The 23,683-nt window shown below is 45.5% G+C and overlaps 1 protein-coding gene across 10 annotated transcripts in view; it reads left to right on the top strand.

The window, feature by feature from the left end:
* The window catches only part of FOXP1 (forkhead box P1), a 334,704-nt gene that overhangs the window by 137,380 nt on the left and 173,641 nt on the right, over positions 1-23,683 (top strand). For 8 of the 10 annotated variants that reach the window (XM_042823158.1, XM_042823146.1, XM_042823149.1 and 5 more), the window contains one exon: positions 1,994-2,059. The gene's annotated coding sequence lies outside the window, so the exon portion shown is untranslated. Of the gene's footprint in view, positions 1-1,993; positions 2,060-22,253; positions 22,397-23,348; positions 23,478-23,683 lie in introns of those variants that run through there. The other 2 variants (XM_042823152.1, XM_042823153.1) reach the window with 2 other exon arrangements.

Here is a 23,683-nt window from a genome sequence, read left to right on the forward strand (position 1 = left end):
GCCTTGCAGCGTTGTTTCTCTGGAACCAGCACACGTGGACAAAGTTACCTGCCTGCTGCAGCCCCACTTAGAGGGTTATTGTGTGCACGCTTTATGCAAACATGTCATTTTCAGCAGTTTCCTTAAAAAGTGTATTTTAAGATGGTTCTCTTGCTTTCATGAAGACTTGGGTAGAAATGAAGTCTGCTTGCAAAATACTGCCAAAATACAGATCTGACTGCCAAATACCAGGGAATTTATAAAATAGATAAATATGAAAAGGGGTTTAAAGGTTCGCATCCGAGATAACCCCTGCAGCAAAGCAAGATAAAAGCCTCTATTGTTGTTAATCTAAGAGCACATCATATGTCAGAGGTCATGTATTTTACATAAAAGATGTATTGTTTTACATGCTCTCAGGAAGGTGAGGCCTGAGCTATTAGGATGGAGCAGTGCTGTGTCCTTTCGAGTGCAGGATCTGTGTGTGATGTGTGCACCCCAGTGAAGCATGCAGTGTTTCCTATCCATCACACACGTACGTGTTGTGGCCCGCATCTCCCGGTATCTCGTCACAAGCACTGGCAAAAGAAATTCTCTCTCATTAAAATGAGGTGAAATAGCAGCAGATAAAAGCAATACTAATTTCATCTCAAGCTAGCCTTTTTTTTCTGCCTAGATCTGGTAATTGTCAGTGGTAAAGAAAGTGCCTTATTCTTACTGGGAAAACAGTTTTTCCTTCCAGAATAAATGGCAAGTGAGTACATCTTCTTCAGAAATAATTTAATGGAGGTTCTCATTTTTCCCAGAGGTTGGTATTCTGCTGCTTCAGTCAAAAGCTTTACCTCCTGATGGAAACGGCATAACTTAGCATTTGGCGAGTTTCAGTAACACCCCCAAAGCTCCACCTCACTGTGTGAATTTCATGAAATGGAGTTTCACGTAGCTCTGTCTTACACATCCACATGTCACTGGCTTTCCATTTTGTATGATGTCATCTGTGTCGGCAAATTATTGCACGCTTCTTTCTGTCCTCATTAAACTGTGGTAGTCTGCACCCCTGCAGCAGGTCAGTGTTTCAGTGACATTGTTCTAATTTTACTCTTCTAAGGTATTTGGTCAATTGATGCTGAATTAATTCTGAGTGCTGTTAGTGGTTTGAGTTAGTAACTCGATCTAAATTAATAAACAAATGTTTTTCTTTTCTCTTGTACCATATGTTGATCCCAATTACATGAACAGAAAGTGGCAGATTGTCATGTTTCTTAAAAGATTACATACTCTTTTGCATAAGAGAGAGTACACAAGATGCAGTAATATACAGGGTAAAAAAAAACCCTGCACGTGCTGTTTTCTCCCTCCTACTTTTTTATAAAGACACTCTTTAATTATTTCTCCATTTAATACCCACTGTTCTCACCACCTTGGCTTTCTTGGTATGCTTAACCAGGAGAAACCTCAAGACAGTAAACAACTTTTTGAATGGGGCGTGGAGGATGCAGCTAGTTTTAAAATCTTATCTAGGACTGTGTCTCTATGGAAAAGGATGGAAAAGGAAAGGATCCAGAAGCTAAAATAGACATGGTTACAAACGGTCTTAAAATGCCTTAAGCAAGGAGAACTCATTCAGACAATAGTCAGATTTCTGAAACAAAGGACTGAACTCATATATTATTCAAACTGAAAATAGATTGATAGACATCAAGATTAAGAAAGTTTATGCTGGAGAACAAAGATGTCTCATCTCCACGGTTTTTTGTTGCTTTTTTTTCCTCCCAAAGACCAAGTTGTTCTTGCTGAACTGAAGAGCCGCACACGGGCTGGTACCGATAAGCAGCAGTCCTGTGACTTGATTGTTTTTATTAACTCTCTCTGAAAGTCATTCACCATTAAACACGATTAGATTCGTTTGTTGCTTTATTTATGTTTGTACTTGCAAGGCTGGGGCCAGTGAAATGCTTTGGGTGTTGTTGCCAGCGCGGACACGGCGGTCATGTGTGTTCCCTTCTTTTTGCAGGGTAAGAAGAGTGACCTATTTGGGTGGCTGTAACTGAAGATTGCGTTACAGGAGCAACAGCAGAAGGTAAATACAAATACTGTCTTGTGGGTAGTTTCTGGAACATGTTGGAATGGAGGACCTGAACCTACAGACCCCATGAACGTGCTTTAGTGACACAAGTGAAGTTCCTGTGGCAGCACAGGTAGGAGCTGTGAGGTTGGGCTTGGCACGAAGCTTTTGTGGCTCAGACGTGAGAAGTCAATGGTTTAGGTGCCCAACAGCATTCCAGGAGAAAGGCCCCAGGGATGTCCTTTTTGGCTTCTCACCATGTGCTGTGGGGGCTGTCTGATGGCTGAGAGCAGTTGTGTGTGGATGGGAAGACCCAGCTCTGGTTGATCTTGGTGGCCACGTGGCCAGCATTCATGAGTGCGGGGCTGGGAGCCGCAGCAGCTCTGCCCCACAGCGGGGTTGGTTGTCTTGCTGGGCTGGGGCCCTGCGGAATGGCCTGGTTAGCTTCAGTGCTGTGGCATCCTGAGCTGACACACTGCTGGGTTTGCAGCAGTGCAGCGGAGAGCAGAATTTAGCTGTTGCTCTGTGCAAAATGATTTTTATTTAAAGCAATGTGAAAGTCCCTTCCTTCGGAATTAACTCCTTGCTTCTCTTCTGGCCCAAAGTTTCAAGTTGGAAAGGAATATTAACATCACAAAAGTGGTGATTCATAGAATTAACTTGCAGAAGGCAAGAGTGATGCAGATCAGTGTTCGGTACTGAAGGGTGTCATCTGACTGAGGTTCATATGGCTGCTTTATAATCACCTTCTTTCAGAAATTAATAGTCGGTTAAGCACCATAGCAACAAGCAACACTGATGTAAGCGCTGAGCAGTGGCTGCTGCTCGCTGTGATGTCAGTGCTCGTTAGTACTGTTCCCTTGACCTTGTTTGAATATAAAATGGTGATTTCATTTTAAACTTAGAATTTTGCAGAATGACTAAATGCATCAGAGTGAATTAGAGCTATTTTTATTTTCAATTCTATTAAAATGTACTTCAAGAGGGAAGAAATGTCCCTGTTCTCTTCTGCTTTAAATTAAAATAGATCTGAGGACGATGTGTTTTTTCTTTTTTTTTTTTTTTTTTTTTTTTTTTTAAGTTCTTTGTTGCCAAAAATATATATTTACTGAGGATGAAATGAAATTCATGAAGTTCAAGCGAATATTGCAGTCTTTGGCTGTCCTCGTGGTGTATGTCAGTTGTATGATATATGCCTCTCTTCAATATTTGAATATTACTAGTTGCTTGTTCTTTTTAATGGCAGGAGCCCATGCACCAGACTGGCTGAGAATGTTGGCATTCTTATGGAGCCATGGTTGATGTGTGGCCAGGTGCTATTTGACCTGGGAAAATGAAAAATGTTGGTTGTTATAAATACAAAACATTACCTCTTCAGCCTGGCTTGAATTTTATAACCTGTTTCTCCAAAAGGAGGCACGTTTTCTGTGCCTGCCATCAGGATACGACGTATGCCAGGCATTTGGCTCCTGGCGTGCATCGTTGTGCAGTCAGCAGTTTGGGTGACATGCAGAATATCTCACTGCAGAGGGCTGTCCCGTCTTCCAGGCTGTGGCACAGGTTGAGTCTCACCCAGGAGCTGCTATGCGGGGTTCAGCCAATCTAGAAGATGTGGGAAGTCATCGAGGACTGTAGAGAACACCATGGAGTAACTGTGGTGTACGGATGTGGGACATGCTTTCAAGTATGTTTGTAAACTGCAGAACAAAATTCACAACTTAAAAATAGAGTTTTTCTGTGCATCCTTCAATGGTAGGGCACGTTTCTGTGACAAGGTGGGGATTTGCCCTGCTCCCGCTGCGTTGCTGGTGCTATTTACAACAAAATGCTCCAGGATCTGTCCATGATCTTGCAGAATGTTTCATAAAATAAAGCCATAATGAGTGATGTGTGGTCTAAGAAACTGGATGTCAAATTGAAACTGCCGAGATAATAAACCATGAGAATAGGAGATAGTAATGGAAATAGTGATGGAGTCCTAATTAGAGCCATGCCACTGAAACAGGGGAGGTTAAGGGTTTGGTTGATTGAGTTTGAGCTCAATTGCTCGACAGTTTAATTTCAGGTGAAATCCCATCTTCTGAGTTAGTGGCTCAGCTGCTCGGTGCGCGTGCAGAGCAGGGCTCTGTGCTCCTGGAGGGGCGGCCGCGTGGCCCTGCGTGTCCCAGAGCAGAGTGCAGGCCTGGCCGCGTGTGCAGCAGGATGCTGACAGCGTTACGCTGTGCTTTGGTCCCTGTTTTGTCTTCTGTCGACGCCACAGAGCTCTGAGCAGAGACTCAAACTGAATAGATGCAGCTCTGATGGTTAAACCTTCGGAATTAGGGGTTTACGTGCTCCTTTATTTAGCACTGCTAGGCATCGTGCCTAATTATCTGCCAGTTGTTCCTCAAAGTAAGAATTTGAATTGAAGCGTTTGATTTGGGGAGAAAGGTGGGGAAATGTATTTTTACGGAATTGTGGACGATGGTGTTGGTTTTCCAGGAGCATTCGTTTGTTTAAAAGTATGTGAAAGCATTTTCAATAATCAAACACCATTCAGCGAGCATTGTAAATCAGGGATAGCTTGTGTGTTGAAAAATTGAAAGGTACAAAACATGCTACTAAAGTTGTACATTATTGATAACAAAAGACACATGCAGACTTTAAGATTGCAAAGATAGAATCCTTTAGAAAACCCTCAACAGGGAAAAAAATCAAGCACAAAGGATTTAGAAAAGTTACACTTAGTTTAAACTTTCAAATCTTAATGCTTGTCAGAGCTAAATGCTAATTGAACATCAGAAATAGTACAGGAGCTGCTTTCTGTAACTCAGTGCCAAATTAGATGGTCAGCAGATAGATCTGTGGGTCTGAGCTCTAACTTCCAATGTATTTACCTATATTCTCCTTCGCTCAGCCTTCAAACCCAGAGGGAAATGGGGATTTGTGGGGCCTGCAGCTGGGGGGATGTCAGTCCTGTAGCTGCAGCCATTGGGGCACCTCTAACGACCGGCTCCATTGACTTGCTGACGTTGGGAGCAGTTGAAATATCCTGATTGTTAGGGCCTTCGAGTTCCTTCAGCTGAAGAGCACAGCCTGGTGCAAAGCATTTCTGTGAGCTGTGGTAATAGAAATCAGAATGTTACCTGTGTGTTCTGTGGTAAGCCTCCCCAGAAAGGCTGTGTGTATCTTGGGCAGCACAACTGGTTTCAAACCTCACCTTTTGTAAGGAAAAAAAAAGAGGTGGGTGAAGCTGTGATTTTTCTGAAGCAACTGGGTAAAAAAGATTTAGAAAATAGATTAAGACATTTTGGAATAATTTAAAAGTATTTGAGCAAATCTCATTAACATGGACCAGTAGCAAGCTGTATTGAAGACTTCAAAGATCTGTCAGAGGAGTTCTTTCTGTGCTATTGTCTGCCAGCATTAGCAATCTCAAGAGAACATGCTTCTTTTGTTTGCTTTTGGCCCATTTAGCTTTTCTTCTTCTCCTTAATGTTCCTTAATGTATTATAAATCTTCAAGTGGGTTGATAGAAAAATATATTTCTCAGCTTTAAGGTAGTCAGTAGCAGGTTTTGATCCTCGTATCTGATACTTCTGGACCAAATCCTTCTGGTCTTCACAAAGAATGTTAAAGTAAGCAAGATTTGGCCAGTATTTTACATAATCCTGCGCTGTTTCTTCCATTTAACTTAGCAGGTGTTCGATATGATCTTCAGCAAAATGCAAGTGCTGGTTTGTATTACTTCATGGAGAGCAGCATCATCTGTTAGAAACCTGTGAAGAACGCAAAGCTCACAGCTGAGCTCTCATGTACAGCAGGCAGGTGTTTGGAATCCTCCCTTCGCCCTTCATGGGTACCAGGAAATCCAGCATGCATCCCAAGTGAGGGACAAGATGTGCCATAAGAGGCACTGAGGCCTGTGAGGGGTTTTGTTCTTGCAGCAATGGCCAGTGCTGTTGAAGATGTTCAGACTTGTTGGCGTGCACCGTTTGGGAAAGGATGTCATAAAAGCTGTATTCAGCAAGGTGGAGCTTGTTCTTGTGCCATCCACAGCCGTGAGCAGCCTCTCCTGTCTTGTATAGAGGGAGGCTTTCCTGTGTGCTCTGTTCAAGAGGTACACCAGTGTTTTACTCTCTTAACTTGGTACTCCAAGGAAACTGCAGGTGCACTGAGCCAAAAGCATAGGAAATGTTAGTGCTGTACACCACACAATACAGGCTGTGCAATTTCCAGCCTGTTTCTTCAGGATGAAGCTGGCTAATGTGTCAGGGCATGCTGTGTTTTATCATATCTTGGGTGAGGAAGGATTGCAAATGGCACAGGTAGGAACGGCGTCGGTCTCGTTGTAGATCAGATAGCCTGAGCTCATACTTTGCCACAAGACAACAACGGGAGGGCTGGGAAGATCCAGCCCTGAGGTTTCCTTCTGAGGCAGGCAGGCTGGCGGCACTGAGGGCACTGCTGCTGTTGCACAGCCCTGTCAGCTTGAAGCCTGCCTTTGGAAGGCACATCGCAAAGACAGCGTCGCTTCTGCGGCACGGAATCGGGGGGTGTGAGCAAATGACACCAGAAATAGATTCTTATTGCACATTCCATATTTTATTTGGTCATCTCTTAGGTCATTGCCTGTTGCCTTCCACCATGTGAGAAGTATATCTTCCGGCGTGCCTCAGTTACTGTCCTGCAGCAGGAGCAGCAATATTTTACAGTGGCAGCAGTACAGGACCAGTGATGTCAGTGGGCATTACAGGAGGCCACCCTTTTTATTTGGTAGCTCATGCTAAAGCCAAGACGTAAAAAAAAATGGTTTTGGCCCCAGTTGCCTGCTCATATTTCTCGCTGCAACATATGAAAGCATTTTTCATTGCTGCTAATGGCAGGAACTTCAGACGCCACCTCCAAGATGTTTAATTGCTAAGTGTTTCTCCCAGTGCAATCTGTGAATTTTAATTTGGGGCTCTCCCACCTCTGCTGGCCGTGTACTTCGCAGCATGCTTTGTGCAGTACAGCTTAATTGCTCAAAAGGGTCATTTCTGACTCTGAGCTCACTGTTTGTTTTTTTAGGAGGGCAGCGCAAACATTTGGATATTTGCAACTAAGACTCTGACGTCATTTCCATTGCAAATCATTAATATCAGTAGTTTATAACATGGCTTTTCAGAATGCTTTTTGTTGAAATACGATGATGCCTTGCTTGGTTTTAAGAGAGCAGAATTGTTTTTCTCCCTTTTTTTTAAACAAAGATAAATCGGAATCTTTTGAGTCATAAGTCTGCTTTCTTCTCCTGTCATACGCCTTTAGTTATTTTTAATAGCTCTCGTGTTTGTCCGTATTGGTTGTAAGACAAGTGGTTCATTTAATCCTCTGACATGTTAAGGGTCAGTGGATCCCACTGCTGGAAGGAAACGTCTGTGGAAGGGCCCAGCATTTCCTGCTACTGGGGCACTTCCACCAATGGAACAGAGCTACACAGTCATGGCATTAGTAATTGTTTGTAAGAATCTTAGAAATAGAAAGTGCCGCCTTTAAAAGCCAATGGCAGCATAAATCAATAATATGGGCAGTGGGATCATTTCCTTTGGGGGTCTAGGGGGACTTTTTTAACCCCTTTTTGACTGGAAGAATGTCCTGCAGTTATTTTTACAGCTTTTGTTTGCTCTGGTGCTGTCCTCAGTCATCCTTTAAACTTCATTCTAATAGTGGGACAAGATGATGTTCAGTGGGAAAACTTGGTTTTTAAAAGCCTTGAATGGAGTTTGAACGCTGCTGAAAACGTGTTGGAAAGCAGCTGAGAGATGGTTTCTGAAGAAGCGTGCATTCTTTTGCTCATCTGCACCTCTGGGAGCTGATGTCCAGTGAGAAATAATGTGTGCTTTCACTGTTTGTTTCCTTTTGTTTTAAGGAGGGATAGATGATGGCTTTTGGTGCTGCTTTCTTTGAGTGTTCAAAGCTCTGAGCTCCGGTTTGGAGAATGTTAAAATAAACCCACAGGAGGTCTTGTAAAAGTTGTAAGAAATTGTAAGCATGTCTGCTGAGTCAATTATATGAGACAAATTGCCAGGGTAAGGCTGCATGCTTCCAGACTTGTTATTTACACTCTGCCATCTTTAAAACAATTCATTTCTGCCTCTGATTTCACAGCAGATAAATACATGTTTTGGAGCAAAAAAAAAAAAAAAAAAAAAAAAAAGTATTAATTAGAGAAAATATTATTTAAAACTAAAAGAATGATTGGGGTTTGTATTCATGTGGTTAAAAGGAAAATCTGGCCTATCCTCCTGAAAGTTGGATAACTCAACGTAGTTTGAAAACGGAGACGTTGGCTTTTTAAAGCTTCTCTGTAATGAGGCACGAAAGCACAAGGCAGTTCTTTTCATATCATTTCAGTGTTAATATTGAAGTTATTCTTTATTAAGAAAAGAACCCTCGGCCTCGACTGTCTGAGAGCATTCACAAAGTTCTGCTGAGTCCATTAACCCTGCAGGGAGTTCAGGAGCACGGCTCACAGAGCGCTGCTCGTCCCACGTGTGCAGTGTGTGCTTGCTGTGTCTCCACAGTCGGTGCTGTGTGCTGGGATGTGCCTCGTTGCTGCCTTAAGCTGCCATGGTTAACGTGGTTTGAAACGCATCCAGATGAACCCGTGTATTTTCTAGATGCTTGGTAACGTCCCAAAGTACCGTGAAGTCCCTTTCCTCTTTCCCAGACTCTCCTTTTCCATCACCATCAGTGCAAAAGCTCTGAGAGGAGCTCGTGCAGCACAGCTCCTGCAGTTGGGCACGTTTGTCCAGCACAGACACGATGGGCTGCAGCATGGGAGAGGGCTTTCTGTTGGAAATTGCATGTCGGTAGGCTTTGTTGAGCTGTTTTCTGTAGGATGTTAGGAAAAGCTTTTTGTCCTTTTAATGCCATCTCTTATTTCCAATCTCCTTTCTTCTGTTTTCTGCCGTCCCCTCCCTCAGACAGCTGTGGTCGACTCAAGGTGCCTGCAGCAGGAGAAGCCTTGAGCACTGCTACATGCCAGGGAGACAGAGGAAAAGCTATTTCCCATGGGAAGTAATTGATAATTGAAGTGATGAAAGATGAGTGTGATTATGCCTGGCACCTCCTGGTGCAGCTGAACTGGTGGTTGAGCTTTTAGTTTCTCTTTCTGTTCCCCAAAGCGATTTCTGGTGACACTGTCATGTGTTTCTGCGCTTGGGGAGAAGGGTTGAAAACCAGCTCCTTCCTTCTTCTTGTCCATGTGTCTTCCATGTGAGCAGTGAGTGTCAAGGACTGCTAAGAGCTGCTCCATATGCTGGTCTTCCCTCCATTCCCCTCTTTGCTTTTATCTGCTCTCCTGTGTCTCTCTTCCCTCCTGGTAGGAGCAGGGCTGCTGCCTGTTATGCTGGGAAGGTACAGAGGGCAGACTTTAATGTCCCCCCCATGTCCCAGACCTCTGCTTTCAGCATAGCCAGGCACACGGTGCCCCAGGGACAAGTGAGGCTTTGGTTTTCTACACGGGAGATGGAGCCCCAGAAGGAGCACTGAGTTTGGGGTTCTCACCCTCATGAGCTGCCGTGGGCTGCTGGTAATGCGAACACCTGGTGTGTGGGACATGGCATCAACAGCATGACAGATTCACCTCCGAAGAGAGACGTAGGGCAAAAAAAAGTTGCAGACGAGCTTTGTGGGTGCTGGAGGAGACTTTCTCTTTGAGCTGACCGCGTGCCGTTACACCTGCTAATTTTCCCAGATTTTCTCTTCTGTCACTGACATCCTGTCTGGTGGCTGCCCATGAAGAGCAATCTGTGGCATCATCTGGATAAGACCTCAGGACGTCGCTGTGGGAGAACTCGAGTTTATCATAGTTTTATATTGGGTTTCCCTCAGCGTGTAACTGGATGCATTAATAGTGACATGATCCCGGCGTGACCTGGACTTTAATGGGTTTGAACTTGGAACTGCTCAAACATTAAGAAAAAGCCCTCGCTCCCTGCGTGTATTCAGCAGCTGCTTTTTTATATGCAGAACCCTGAGCTGCAAAGGTTCAATGATGGTGTATTTTCAACTTTCAGATGAAAAGGACTTAATAACTGCCAAAAACTGAGCTGTTTCTCTCCTGATGCAGATGTGTGAGTGCCAGGACACGCATACATCAAAAAGACAACATGCCTCTGAGCAGTTGAAAAACCTACTGCTTTGTTTTGTTTTGCTAGAGGCAAACAAAATGTCAGCCCCCTCAGTCCTGGGAGAGGGCTTCTGCTGGCAGCGTGTGCTTCTCCTGGGGCAGGGGCCTGGCAGCCGGGCCCTGGGGCTGGTGCCTCACCTCTGCAGCTGAGTCACTTCGTGGCATGGGGACTGTTTGTTCTGGACAAAGCTTTCTTAGTTTGTCTTGACTTTGGACGTTGCCAGCTGTGCATGATGTACCATCCAGAACAGGCTCTTTATCGTGTGTCAAAACTTAACTGTGGCAGCAAAGCTGAGAGTTGCTTTTCCCGTCTGCACCGGGAGCCAGGGAGCAGGTTTGACCCCTCGGAGGGATGTTGCAGGGTAGGTTACCTGTTTGTTGTGTGTGTTCAAGCACTTCACAAAAGTACTCGTTTTCTCCTTTTTTAAAAAGAAAACAAAACCTCTGCAAGGCCTTATTTTCTGCTGTTTTGGGAAGCGTCCTCCATTCCTCTCCAAGTTTCCACTTGAGATTCCAGTTTACAGTGTTATTGGCTACCTAAAATCAGATGGGCATAAGGGAAGGGCTGACATGAGTCTGGCTGTAGTGAGATGTGCAGAGCCCTGCAGTAATGATGGGGAGGTTCAGCGCCAGCCATCAGAGCCATTTCATGGAATGATGGTGGACAGACAAAGATGTGTCTTTGGAGAGCCAGTGACAGATTTACTGACCAGCAGTTCAGGCTAGATTGCCATTTCTTTTGGTGTTGAGTTATTATTATCAACTTATTACACTGTTAGATTAGCGCCAAACAAGTCACATTGTGATATATTGGTGCTAGAGGGAGGTGAGCCTGCTTCTCCCTTCTCTGTGCTTCTGAAAGCCAAGGTAAGCGTCTGCTTCGGGGTGTCCACTTCTGTCACAGAGTAATAATGGTACAATGGTTCATGTGTAATGCTTCTATTTTACTAGGGATGTAAATCTTTGGTCTATGGACCACTGCTTCAGTTCAGATTTTTCTTTAAAACATTAATGAGCGTTTGGATTTTGGGAGAAAAAAAATTACAAGTAATGATGACATTGTGTAAAAATGTAGCAGCTAATGCATATGTTCTGTTGGTTTGCCTTGTCTTAGAGGAACATCATTTTTGCACATCACTATTAACAATGCAAACACCCTGAAATGCTAATAGCACTAGTAAGCTTTTAATTCCATGGAATTTATTGCTTGCTGTATTTCCATGAATTTATAACGCTTTGATTCTTAAGAGCCCCATTTAATCAGTTTTGCCTGGCACAGAACATAATAAACAACTTGCTGGTGCTAAAGTGCCACATGGGGGAGGCTGCTAACAAGAAAGTTAAATGCTTCTGCCACTAGCAGTTTCTTCGCTGTATTTTTCATGAGCTGTTACTACCAGTAATGTACTTTGCTAGCTTTAGAGCAGTGGTTAAACACAGTGACAAACCAAACAGCACTCCAGTGCTGTAAACACCCAAAGCAATACCATTTTTGTGCAGAGCTACAGATAAAACCAGAACTGAGGCTCAGCGTCGTGTTAGAGTGAGCAGTGATTTTTGTACAAGGCCACGTTTTTCTTGTGGGACTTTTAGGGGTAAGTTGTGGATGGTATTGATCAAAGAAAACAGCGTGGAGAGAGAGAGAGAAAAGAAAAAGAACTGCAGTGTCTTAAAAACCAGTTCTTGTTTGTTTATGCTGTTTGACCATAAAAGTATAAAAAGACTGTCTTAGAAAAATACCAGGTCATTGAGTGCTTTAAAGCAGAAAATGTCATTCGAGTCTCAAAACTGCACCAACTTTATATAATTACCCTTTTAATTATCCCCAGTGGCCCATGAAATTTGTAAAATAGAGCATTAAGAGTTTGATTTACTTACATGTTGCACTTTAGTGTTATGCTCTTAATGAATAATGTTTAGTAGTAATGTCAAGCAGACGTTGCTGAGTGCAGTAGAGAGGTGCAGAGCTGGGTGTTCGGAGGGGAGCTGGGGAGCCTCCACCTGGAATGGAGATTGCTGTATGTGTGTCAAACAATATGCTGTGATTTCAGTTGCCTGAATCAACTCTATTGATTTTACCCTGTGTGTGCAAAGTAGTTTGGTATATCTTCTTTATTGAACCATGCCAGGGAAACGACTGTTCTGGGGCATTTATTTAGTACTGGAGAGCTTCCACACACGTTCAGGTGCTGTGTCAGCTCCTTCCTTGGCATGGGGGATAGTTGTGGCATTCCTCCAAGGGACCGGGGCATGGAAGCCAGCTCTTAAACTTGCTTTAAGGGCTGAACTGGTTCAGTCTGTGGTAGTGGGAATAACTCTAATCAGTGTTCGGTGTGCAGTTTCTGTGGGGTATCCAAACAACATCTGCTGCCAAGAAATTGCTAGAATAAGCTTTGGGAAAATGTAACGCAAAGCATGGTCTTACAGTGCAGCTGAACTGAACAGGTATCTTCAAAGGTGAATGGCAGCATCAGTGAGCAGCGATGGTAAAAGAAATGAAGCAGAGTCTGAAGGATTGGATGGTAGGATATAATAGCTGGTGACTTCTAAGGTATTGGTACGAGTCTGAGTGAGGTGGAGTCTCACAGCAAACATTTGCATTTGGACACAGTCACAAAATGCCTCCAGGGATGGTCCGATGCTCAGGATCCACCCGCTGAGAAGCTGGGGACAGCTGAGAGCACGGGTGTGCGGTGCTCAGAAGGATGAGGTGATCTCTGACCTCATGTGCCACTTCTTCCTTCCACTGCTGGAGGCAGCACATGGTCTGCTAGGTAAGGGCAACATGCAAATGCTGGCGTGGTGCTCTGGCATCCCCATGATTGTACGTGATCAGATGCACTTAAACAAAGCCTGAGGATTTACTTTCCTCCCCCAAAGTTGTTCTAGTTCTCCTGTATTGACTGTCACAACGTTCTTGGTATTGCTCTTACCTGGACGTGCGGTGCTTTCGTTGTCGTGCCAAACTCCAGGGCTCTCATGACCAGTTCATGTAGAGTTATCTTTGTTTGTTTTTCCAGTTTGTGAATATCCCTGTGCATTTAGGATATTTGTCGTTGGTAGTCAGTGGTGCAGTTGGAGGGGAGAGACTACAGAAAGCGTGTCGTTACTCAACTTTCATGTCGTTAAGAAGAAAAGCTTAGTTCAAATCCTGACTCAAATAAATGGCAGAAACCTATTTGCATCCCTAAGATGAAGATTTTATACTGTGATTTTTTCTTAAAGTAAACAAGGGTTATATGTTTGCTGTACAGCTAAAAATTGGAAAGGCAGAGTTGTTTTGGTTGTTTACGGAAACACGTTTCAGGAAACGGATCTCAGGAATTCTGAAATTTGAATTTATTTATGTTTGAAAAGATCTTGTTTAAAAAAAGCTCAAGGGAGCAACCTACGAAGAGGCTAATTAAGCTTTTTTGTACAGCGCTGAGCACAACGGGGCTCCTTTTTTGTTTGTCCCGAGGCCCTGCAATAATAAACAGAATTACTGCTAATAATTGGGAGGCTTTATTTGAAGTTGTGCTGACTGCGGGACGCGGGCAGTGTCAGTTTTCAGTAAGTGCATCAAGGCTGACCTTGAACTCATGTCTGCTGATAAGGGCAGTGCAACAGCCTGCTGGTATCTGGGAGCGCGTCGCAGCGCTCAGCATTGCTGTCGTCTCTGCCAGCGTTTCTGCTCTCCTTGTCTCGTGCCCTTTCTGCGGCCACGGCCTGCAGGAGCCAGCCCTGGTGCAAAGGGAGGGCTGGCAGCTGGCAGAATGCTGCGGTAGCCCAGGTGCTCTGCCATGTGCCGAGCCAGGCCAGCTGTGCCGAATTCAGGAGGGGAACATGGAAAGATGAATTTGTCGCAGCAGAAGCGGTTATTTTGGCTCTGTTTTATTTCACGTGCCGCGTGTTCTGTCTCCTCCAGCACTGGGCATGGATGTGTCACTCCCTTCCGCTCGTGCAGCTTTTCAACGCGTGTGGCGTCGTATGGCGCCCTGCTCTGCACCACGAGATGGTGGAAGTCGGTGAATTTGTCTTTTTTTTTTTTTCTTTTGCTACTGAAAGGGCTGGAAGTTTGCCTGAAAACCAAATTGCGTGGCAGGAGATTACAAAATGGTTAGTTTCCAAATCTGATTTTTCCCTTGTGAATTTTTCTTGCTCGCTCAAAGACAAGATCCATCTTGAACAGCTCTGACTGAGGTGGTGCTAATAACCATGCTGGAAAACATCCTGTGGCTTGTAATAACAGCGGGCTGGGAGGAGGACTCAGGGCCATAACAGGGAGACCCTGGGGGCAGGTTTTCAGGAGAAGTTTATGCTCTTTCAGTCCTCACTTCAGCCGCCTTCGTACTGACACACGAGTGTTGGTGGGCCGTGGGGACAACCTGGGTGGTAGCACTGGGGCAGTTGGGCCCAGCTTTGGACTGCCCCAGCACCAAGCGTGGCCGCGGGTTGCCGTCAGCAGGCTGAGTGTAAGGGATCGTCTCCTTATTTTGTGTCTGTGCCTCAAAACCTGGGCGAGAGTTCGCAGCCTTTTGGAGCCACCCAGCTGCTCTTGCATGGTTCTGAAAAAAATAAGCAAACAAATAAGAAACAGTCCAAAGGAAGCAGAGAACTGCCAAACCCCAATCTATTAACTCCGTGTTGTGCAACCTATTAATTGTGTATCGTCCCACCTATTAACTTGGTGGTGTCCCTTCATGGTAGCCTCACGTCACAGCTGTGGACATGAACGTGAACTCTCACCTCGGAAGTAACTGAGAGTAAGTGACGTTTTTGAAAGGCTGTTATATTCCTCTCTAAAATTGGAAACGTGAAGTGGAAGGTTAATAAGAAGAGAACCCTCTGAACCTCGTGGTTAGACTAACATTTAGCCACCCAGCTGAGGAGGGATGAGGGAGCCGAGCCAAAGCAATCACAGGGAGTCCAATCAGATCACTGTAGACATTCTTGTTTTCAAAGTTGGTAGGAAATGGTTTTCTTAGAAAAAATGGAATTGATGTTCTTTTTCACTGGAGGAGCCAGTTTTCTGATCTCCAGTCAAGATGAGGAGCTTGTACTGGCCTTGAATTTCAGGGCTCTATTTCACTCTTCTTCATGAATTGTAGTTTTTACGCGTGCTGGCAAATCATATATATTTACAGTAGTACACGCCATTTGCTTTTAAGGAAAGAAAGGAAGAAAGAAAGAAGCTGTGTTTCATTTAAATGCTCTTTAGATCCTTTTGCATATGCTTTTGCATATTCTTGATCAATCTTGCATTGTTTTATGTGTTTGTAGCATTTTTCTTACACTTTGTGCAATCATTAGCATTAATGGGGATTTGCGAGTGTAACAAGAGGAGAATAAACCCCAGAGTGTGTTACTTGATTTCCCTTTGAAGTGGAATGAAGTTGTCCAATTGGCCATATGCTGTGATTTGCCATAGTTCCGAGTAGTTTCTGACTCCTTGTAGAGCAGGTTAATCTCTCTTAGTGAGCCTACGATTAATCGTGTTTGATCCTATATGGCTCAGATATGCACCACCTTTAAAAGTACCATTAAACTTCTGAGGCATCTTGTTTTAAGCCAGGAACAATAGTTGCACAATAGAGATGCACAAGAACCATTTGGCCCTGCAAAAATTGTGCACTCACATGATTAGTGAGGCGTGGTATTAAATTATTTGAGCTTCCTGCATAAATATATACCAAGAGGAGCCTTGTAACTGGAGATTTCGAATATAGTTTTCCTCTTCATGGGAGGAAGCTGCTGTACATCAGGCCTGGAGCATTCCTGTGGATCTCTGCCCAGCTGAAGGTCTGTGCTCCTCGCCTGTACTGCGCTGTCCCTCACCCAAAGAAATGCCTCCTCCTGTTTTATGGGTGGACTTTGCAGCTCGGTTGGAAATAGAAACGCAGTAAACAGCAAGTGTGCCTCAGAAATAGCCCCAGCAACAGAAACTGTCACTATTTCAGCTTCTTTCCAAGGCCCCTTCTTGGGGGCCTGATGTGCAGCTGCATTACAAGCGCAGTAACACAGGCAGCAGTGCTGGCCCTGGAAAATATTGTGGTACAGCGCACAAATATCTGTAGAACCTTGTTTGTGTGTATGTGTGCTTATGTTTAAGATGCAAACTTGCATTTAAGTGTGCTTGGCTCCCTGCAGTATATAGCTGCAGAGCTATTTCTGAGATCTTGGAAGAGATGGGTTTGTAGTCTGATGTTTTTTACTGTGTTATTCTTGCCCTGGTGTTTATTAACATCTTCCCTGATGCCCAGTTACAAGGGATGGCAGCATAAAAGTTTACGTGAAAATACATTTCTCTGTAAGTGCTCTGTTCCTGTGATTCCTCTGCAGCTTTAAACCAAAACCAGTTCCATCCTGTTTCATCTTTTACCCCTCAGACCCGATAGGCAGAGAGGAGAGAGATTTTGCTTCCCTCTAAGATCTGCCTTATCCTTTCCATTTCCAGCCCTGGGTTGCTGGCTGGAAACAGCACTGCTTGCAGTGGCACAGCCCTGACTCTGCCTTCTTCCCTCTGAACCCATCTGCACATCTGAAAGTCTCCTCGATGACCACTGGTGACTCGAAGCACTGAAACAGGAGGTTAGAGTCAGGGCCAACGATCTTCTTTTCTGCTTGGCTCTGTCTGTGCTGGGTCTGGTAGCAAGGCTCTGGCCACGGTTCAGTGCATTCAGGGACATGCTGGACATGAAGGATTTGCCTATCACTAAAAGAGCTGCCAGCATCAGTGGCAGCCAGCAGTGCTTTGGGCCAATTGCATTTTGCTGGGCAGAGAGCAAAAAGAGGGCAGATGGGAATATGGAAGGCAGCTTGCTAGGCTGAGCCAGGAAGGATGGGAACACTGGGCTGCTGAGAGATGGGTCTGTGGCAGAGGGATGCTCCATCTTCTGGCTCCTGCTCCTTTTCTTAAGGGTTTGGTGTAGCTCTGTGAGCTTGGAGCCACTCCTGCAAAACAGCCATATGGCAAGGGCTTTGTCAGGGGTGTGCACCCTTTCTTGTCTAAGTTATTAACGAGGAGGTTTAGTAATTGCTTCAGAACAGGTTTGGAAGGTTCTGTTGTAATGGCTTTAGTTAGCAGCGTGGCCATCCACTGACTTCCCTTTGTCCCCTTCCACAGCTGAGTGTGTGGGATGCACCCAAATGCTGCGATGAAAGCTGTCTCTGTCCAAAAGTCTGCTTCCTTTCCCCTTGTAGAGCTTTTTCCCTCTGCAGTGCAAGCAGTACATTTACCACATTGAATTTCTTAGCTTGAATTGTTTTCGCAACTGTTCTGATGCCTTTGGTTAGCCAAATAACCTGAAAAGCCAGATTTCATATAGCAGTGCCTAAACAGAGCTGAAGAACTGGTTGTTGTTTCTTCTCCTAGGGGCCAGCCCAACCGGGCCCCTATGCCCTTGCATTGCCAGAGCTCCAGCAGGTCCTGGGATATCTGGAGAAGCAGATGTGGGAGCTGCATGCACCTGAGAGGGGATTCCTGCCAGCATGCCCACAGTCATGCTTAGCCTCTGGTATGTTGCTGTGACACACAGCATTTTAGGAGTGCTAATTATTATTTCTGGTACCCTAAGCACTGAATATATGCTGTCTGCCGCTGTGAAGACAAAAAATACAGTCCTTCTCCTAACCACTTCAAAAGGAAATCTGCTTTCTGCTTAATTTCTGCTTAAAAGGGAACTGTTGTGAAGAACACAGTTGTCTTTTTTATTTTTAATTGTTGCTTTGTTGTTGACTTTCATCTTCTTTACTGAGAGGGAAATGCATCTACGAGCATTAAAATGATGGTAGCTGGGAAGGAAAGAGTAAAGCCAGGAGTAGGTGCAAAGAGTGTGTTTACAGCTGCCCCGTGTCCTGTTTTCCTCTGCTCTGGGTCTGCTTTCCATGAATTAAACCTTTTGTAGGTGAAGCAACCTCTGGGAATGTTCAGGGTTGAGGGTTTGTGTAAGTATGGGTGCATGCCTGTGCACATCTGTTGACCTGTGATGTTTTGCGATTGTTAGGAACCTTTTGGCTTTTGTAAGCACTTGATACCACTTCTCTCCAGGTATTTCTTTCTAACAGGCTCCTGCTGTGAGTCACTGATGTTGGTGGCTTGGTCACAGCGGGAGCAAAAACTGCTTCTGCGTGGTGCAGCGCAGTGGGAGGGGATGTGGCCTTGCAGAAACGTGGGGCTCCTTCTAGTCAAAAAACCAGTCTGTAAAAATGATGAACTTCTCTTCTGCCGTCCCAAGGTCTGACAGTTTTGTATAACTTATGAATTAAGCATCTGGGAGGTATATATGTATTTTTTTCTTCTAACAGTCACCAAACCTGAGGCAGATAAGCTGTTGAATAATTTTCAGTCATCCATTGACACTGAAGGAAGTCGGAGCAGATCCCTGGAATGTCTGTCTTAACAGAAATGGCTGAATTGCCATTAGTGTTAGCGAGATCAAGGTGCCACCCAGTGCTGTGCCTTAGCCACGAGACTTTAACCTTAAACTCCATGCAAAACAGACAGGACCTTTAGTGCAGAGGTCTCACTGGAAAGATCCCGGCAAAGTAAACAGCGTGACACTTAATTTATCTACCCCAGGAACATGAAGGGCTCAGTCGACCTGATGGGATCTGTGGTTCCAGGGAGTCTAGGTATTTAAAACCCGATGCTCAGCCTGCTAAGCCATCCCCTGCAGCTTTCCTTAGTGCATAAGATATGAAAAAATCTCCTGTCCTGCAAAACAGATATTAAATTGGATACTCTTTCCCCCTGCCATGATAAGAAACGTGGCAGAGAGATGCGGGAAAATGGAATGCTGCTTAGAAAGAAAATATATTTGAATCAAACATAAAAATTGGTGAGATAGGAGGATTTTCAATGCTGGTAGCAATACCCTCCCCAATGACTTACTGAAAATTCAACTCTCCCTGTAGTTTTTGCACTGGATTGTGAATAAAAATGGTTGTGATTGATGAAGCGTTTGGTGTCTCACTGTAAGTTGGTCAAGAGGGACTTCTAAATCACCCAAATGAAATATTGCATTATCATGAACAGTAATATGTAACTGTTAAGTATGCCATTGCTTATCATAAGCTCAAGCTCCTTCGGAGCTCTACCCAGCAAGCAATCCGCGAGCGCTGGAGCAGAGCTGCCATGCCTGGCCCCTCCCTGTGGGACGTGTGAGATGGGGCAGGAGCAACCTGCTGCACCTGGGGGCTCCTTGAGGGCAGTGGGAGGAGGAGGGGTCTCTGCGTTTTGGTTGTTGAAGAGGCTGGATGGAGGAAAGGGCAGCGCGCCTTTGTGTGCTGGAGGGCACGGGCCGTGAGTCGGATGGGGAAGCCTTGGCCGTGGGCTCCTCGCTTCTCTATTCGGCCTGTTCTGTTGTTTCACTACATGTTGGGTTGACGGTTGTCAGGTTTTTTGTGCAAAGCTTTTCACTAGTTCTGTGCATAGGATAGACTACGAGAAAACACTGCTAGCGTTTCATGGAGAAACCAGCATCGTAGCATCAAAAAAGCCCACGTTTTTTTCTAATTTCTTTGCTTACACCAAGAAATAGATCAGTGCTGTTTCTATTTAAAAATAGTTTTGTTTTTTTTTTAATGGGTTTTTCTTGGTGAAAAGCACTGTTGTTCCTCAAGTGAGAAAATGCCAAGCTGGTTGGGCTGAACTTATCGCTGTCTAGAAGACATAAAGACCAGGCAGCCATTTCTCAGAAAAGGATTAGAGAAATAAATGCTTCCTGGCTGTGTGGAAACACGTTTAGAGCCAGGTGGTTGGGAAACCTGAGGATTTTCCATGTTTTGGGGCTAAAATGTGGAAATGTGTAAAGTGATGTAGTAGTAAGAAATGTGGTTTAATGGGCAGCATTGTTGGTAGGTGGATGGTTGGACTGTATGTGGTCTTCTCCATCTTTATGACTCTGAGATTGCAATGAAAGCATGGACTTTGCTTTGGGCATAACTTCCCTGTTTGATCTCAGGTTGGTCAAGCTGCAGATCTACAAAACATTCCTACACTTGAACTGGATGAGAGCCTCAGGCTCCTCTCTGGTGGACAGAGCCCTCCCCTGGAACAGGCTCCATGCTCAGGCAGTGGCAGTACCTCTCCTCCCTGCCTCCTTGTCCTCCATCCTGAACCCAGCTTCGGGATAACGAGTGGGGCCACACAACAGCTCCCACTTAGGGTGTTCTCAGCCTTCTTTCCATGTCTGTTCAGCAGCATGGGGGAGCTCGGTGGCTTCTTGAAGAATGGGTGCTTGCCATGGGTGGCTCTGTGGTTTCCCTGTCTCTTGTCTCAGGAGCATCTCAACGTTTTGGGCTGAAATGTTTTACAAGAATTCGGCCTGTGGCAGAATGCCCAGTAAGGAAAAGTTCAGTGCAAATGATTAACATTTGGCAAATTCAGTAATAGCTGAAAATAAGGTCATTAAGATGGGACGTGTTGCATTTGGTGGTTAGTGGTCACAGCTATGGGATACGTATCTGGAAATGAAGGGAGGCACTGCACAAGTATGCATGTGCCATACTGTGAAATACTAACACACAAGCAGTGTAAAGCTCAAGAAAAGCCTTGCCCCTGCCTTGGACCCTGCTGGTACCATCTGCTCTGTAAGCAGTTGTTGCACGTGGGACAGAAGAAAAAGAAGTTCTTCTCTTGCACGTGGGATGCGCGTCACTGCTTGCTTCTCAGTGGGCACGAAGTCCTCGGGGTTCTCCACATCTCCAAGGCACGGAAGACAATTTTTCTTGCTCACACCGATTTTATCATGCATTTGGATACAGACGGCACTTGGCTGGGTTGGGGCTTGCTGCGCAGAGCAGCCAGCCTGGCCAAAGGTCCCCCATCTCAACTCTTGCACTGAAGCTGAAACATTCATTAAACTTCTGTTTGAATAGGAAAGTTTCACATTTTCTTGACAGAACAGATTCTGTGGCTACTAATTTATTACTGCAATTTAAGAAACAGACGTCTGTCTGACATGTGCCACATAGTTCGATAGGTCACCAGTGACATCATACTTAAAATCGTTATCTTTGCAAACTGTGCATTTTGGGTAAAAGCTTTTATTTATAGTCAGTCATTAAAATTGAGACCTGATATTTACTTTTCCTCTGATTAGGTTAAAGAGTGAATATGAACAGAAAGTACCCTTCTGTTACCACCAGGCAGTTTACAAACTGCTATTCACATGCAGCCTTTTCAAAGGAATTATGTTAAATCATTATGGGCTTAGATGGTATGTTTCAGTTCGTACTTTTTTTCATTGCTAAGGCTGATCTGTGCCATAAGGGATATATTTTATTTCCTCCTGGTTCTGTGTTGATTCTTGTCCTTGTCACAGAGCAGCTGGAGGCTGAGGTGGAAGTGTCAGATTGGAGCCCTGTGCTGTTTGCAGCATTAAGACACTTTGGGGGTCACCTCCTTCAGCCGAGCCCCCAGAGCCGAGTGGCTCTTTGATAGCTGCAGTGGAAATGATTTCTGATGAAAAATCGTACGTTGCAAGTTGGCAGCACTGCCCAGTATACTTCCTTAATATTAATGATTTCCCCCCCGCCCCCCCAGATCCTACAGCTAAGATCGGTGGCCCATTTCAATTTTTATTGAAACAAATAAACCCAATAAAAACACTTATGCAGAGAGCTGAAGCTCCTCGATAAAAAAAAAAAAAAGTATATGTATAAAAATTACTCTGCATTGAATTTATTGATTTATTTATTTACTCCAACTAGAAAATTGAGTATTGTGTTAATGTATTTTATAAGACTCACGGTGCTCGATGAAATGGCTAATTTATTTTAGCGTATACATAAATAGCTGGCAATTTTCAGTGAGACAGCCTAATGAAAATGATGCTATGAAATTGTCTATACTATGAGGAGTGATGGAGTCAAGTTATTATTGGGTGAGTGCTGCGTGGCAGCGAGCTGGCCATCATGTCTTTGAACTTTTGAACTGCTACTTGGTCGTGTGATTGATTGGTTTTGGGATCGGCGCGCCGAGTTAACTTCGTATTTTGGTTGGGGGAGCAGATAAGCAGCGCGCCGCGTGATTTTATGGATGTTTAGTTTAAACAAGATGGTTGGAAAATTTAAAGTGTGTTAGCAGAGCAGGCTCGCGCCATAGGGGAAGGCAGAGAGATGCTCGTAGGTACCATTAGATGTCAACACTGATGTTGCGATTGCTGCGGATGAGCTGAGTACGAGCGAATTTGGCAGGGGCAGCATGCATCATCTTGGTAAGAGGAATGTTGCCTTTGTTCTGTACTGAGTGTGCGATCCCGCAGCGACTTCGCCCGCCTTCAGCCTCCCCTGGCCGTGCCCACGCTCTGAGCGCTGCGCCCTCGGCTCCCGCCCGGCGCTCCGGAGCTGTTCGCCGCCCGTGGGCCGCGGCTCCGGCGGCCGCCTCGTCCCCGCTGCGCGATGCTGCACTTGTTCCCGGGCTTGGGCCGTGATAGGGCCGTTCGGGCAGCGCTGCTCGGCTCCCAGCCTTCGCCGGCTGCAGAACTTCTGCGGGAACCTCTGCGCGGCGACTGCGCCGAGCTCTGCTTCTGATTAAACCGAATAACTCGACACCTGCATTTTACCATTTGCTTCAAGTGCTTTATCCCGTAAACCCGGCGATTTCCGAGCTTCGCAGCCCTCGCTGCGCACAGCCCGTACCGCTGCGCTCCGCGCCCGCGGGCGGACCGCCGTGCCCTGCCGGCCCGCTGCAGCCCCCGGCCGGGCTGAGGAACGCGTGCGGGCACCCTTTTGTTTTTTGCAGGGATGAAAGTGACATGGCTTTATTTGGCTCTTCAACGCTCTTCCCGTGCCCGAGCCGTTTGCAGCAGGCTCGCAGCGAGACATTTGGAAGCTGCTAGCACTTGCCTCTGCCCCCCCAACCGCCCCCCCCCCCGCCCCTCCCCATATATATATATATATATATATATATATATATGTTTTTTTTTTTAAATATATGTATTTAATTAAAAAAAAAAACCCAAAACCCTAGAAACAAAAAAAAAACACGGCCTGTTCAAACCAGAAACCAAAACTACTGGAACAGGCTAAAAACGGGGCTGACACCAACACTATTAGCTGAAAAAAAATTTCCATTTCATTGCAACTATGTTATTGTTTACTTTGCCATACACATCCTAATATGGTTACCTCCCTGTCAAAGCGGCCGAGCCGGGCTGAGGGGCCCCCTCGGGGAGACGCTTCCAACTGCTGCTCAGACAATAAGAAACAAACGGCGCAACTCCACAAAAGGCTGCCCGGAAAAGAAGTGTCAAATCCATCCCGCGGAACTCTTCCCGCCGCCTCCCGGCCCCGCGTGTACGTAAAGCTGCGCCGGGGCGGCCGGGCCGCGGGCTTCGCTGCTGGGAGGGGTGTGTGGGGGCTGGGGGGCGGCGGGGCGCGCTTTTCTCCTCGCTCCGCTCCGCGCTCCGGCCGCGCGGAGCCGAGTGGCGGCGGGCCGTGCTGAGGCGGGCCGGCTTGTGGCGCCCCGCGGCGGAGCGGCCCCGCGCCCGCAGCGCCCCGCC

This window comes from Centrocercus urophasianus, unplaced genomic scaffold (assembly GCF_019232065.1).
Source record: "Centrocercus urophasianus isolate 14NV4802_14NV808 unplaced genomic scaffold, USGS_Curo_1.0 seq_22, whole genome shotgun sequence".
In the NCBI taxonomy this organism is placed as follows: domain Eukaryota; kingdom Metazoa; phylum Chordata; class Aves; order Galliformes; family Phasianidae; genus Centrocercus; species Centrocercus urophasianus.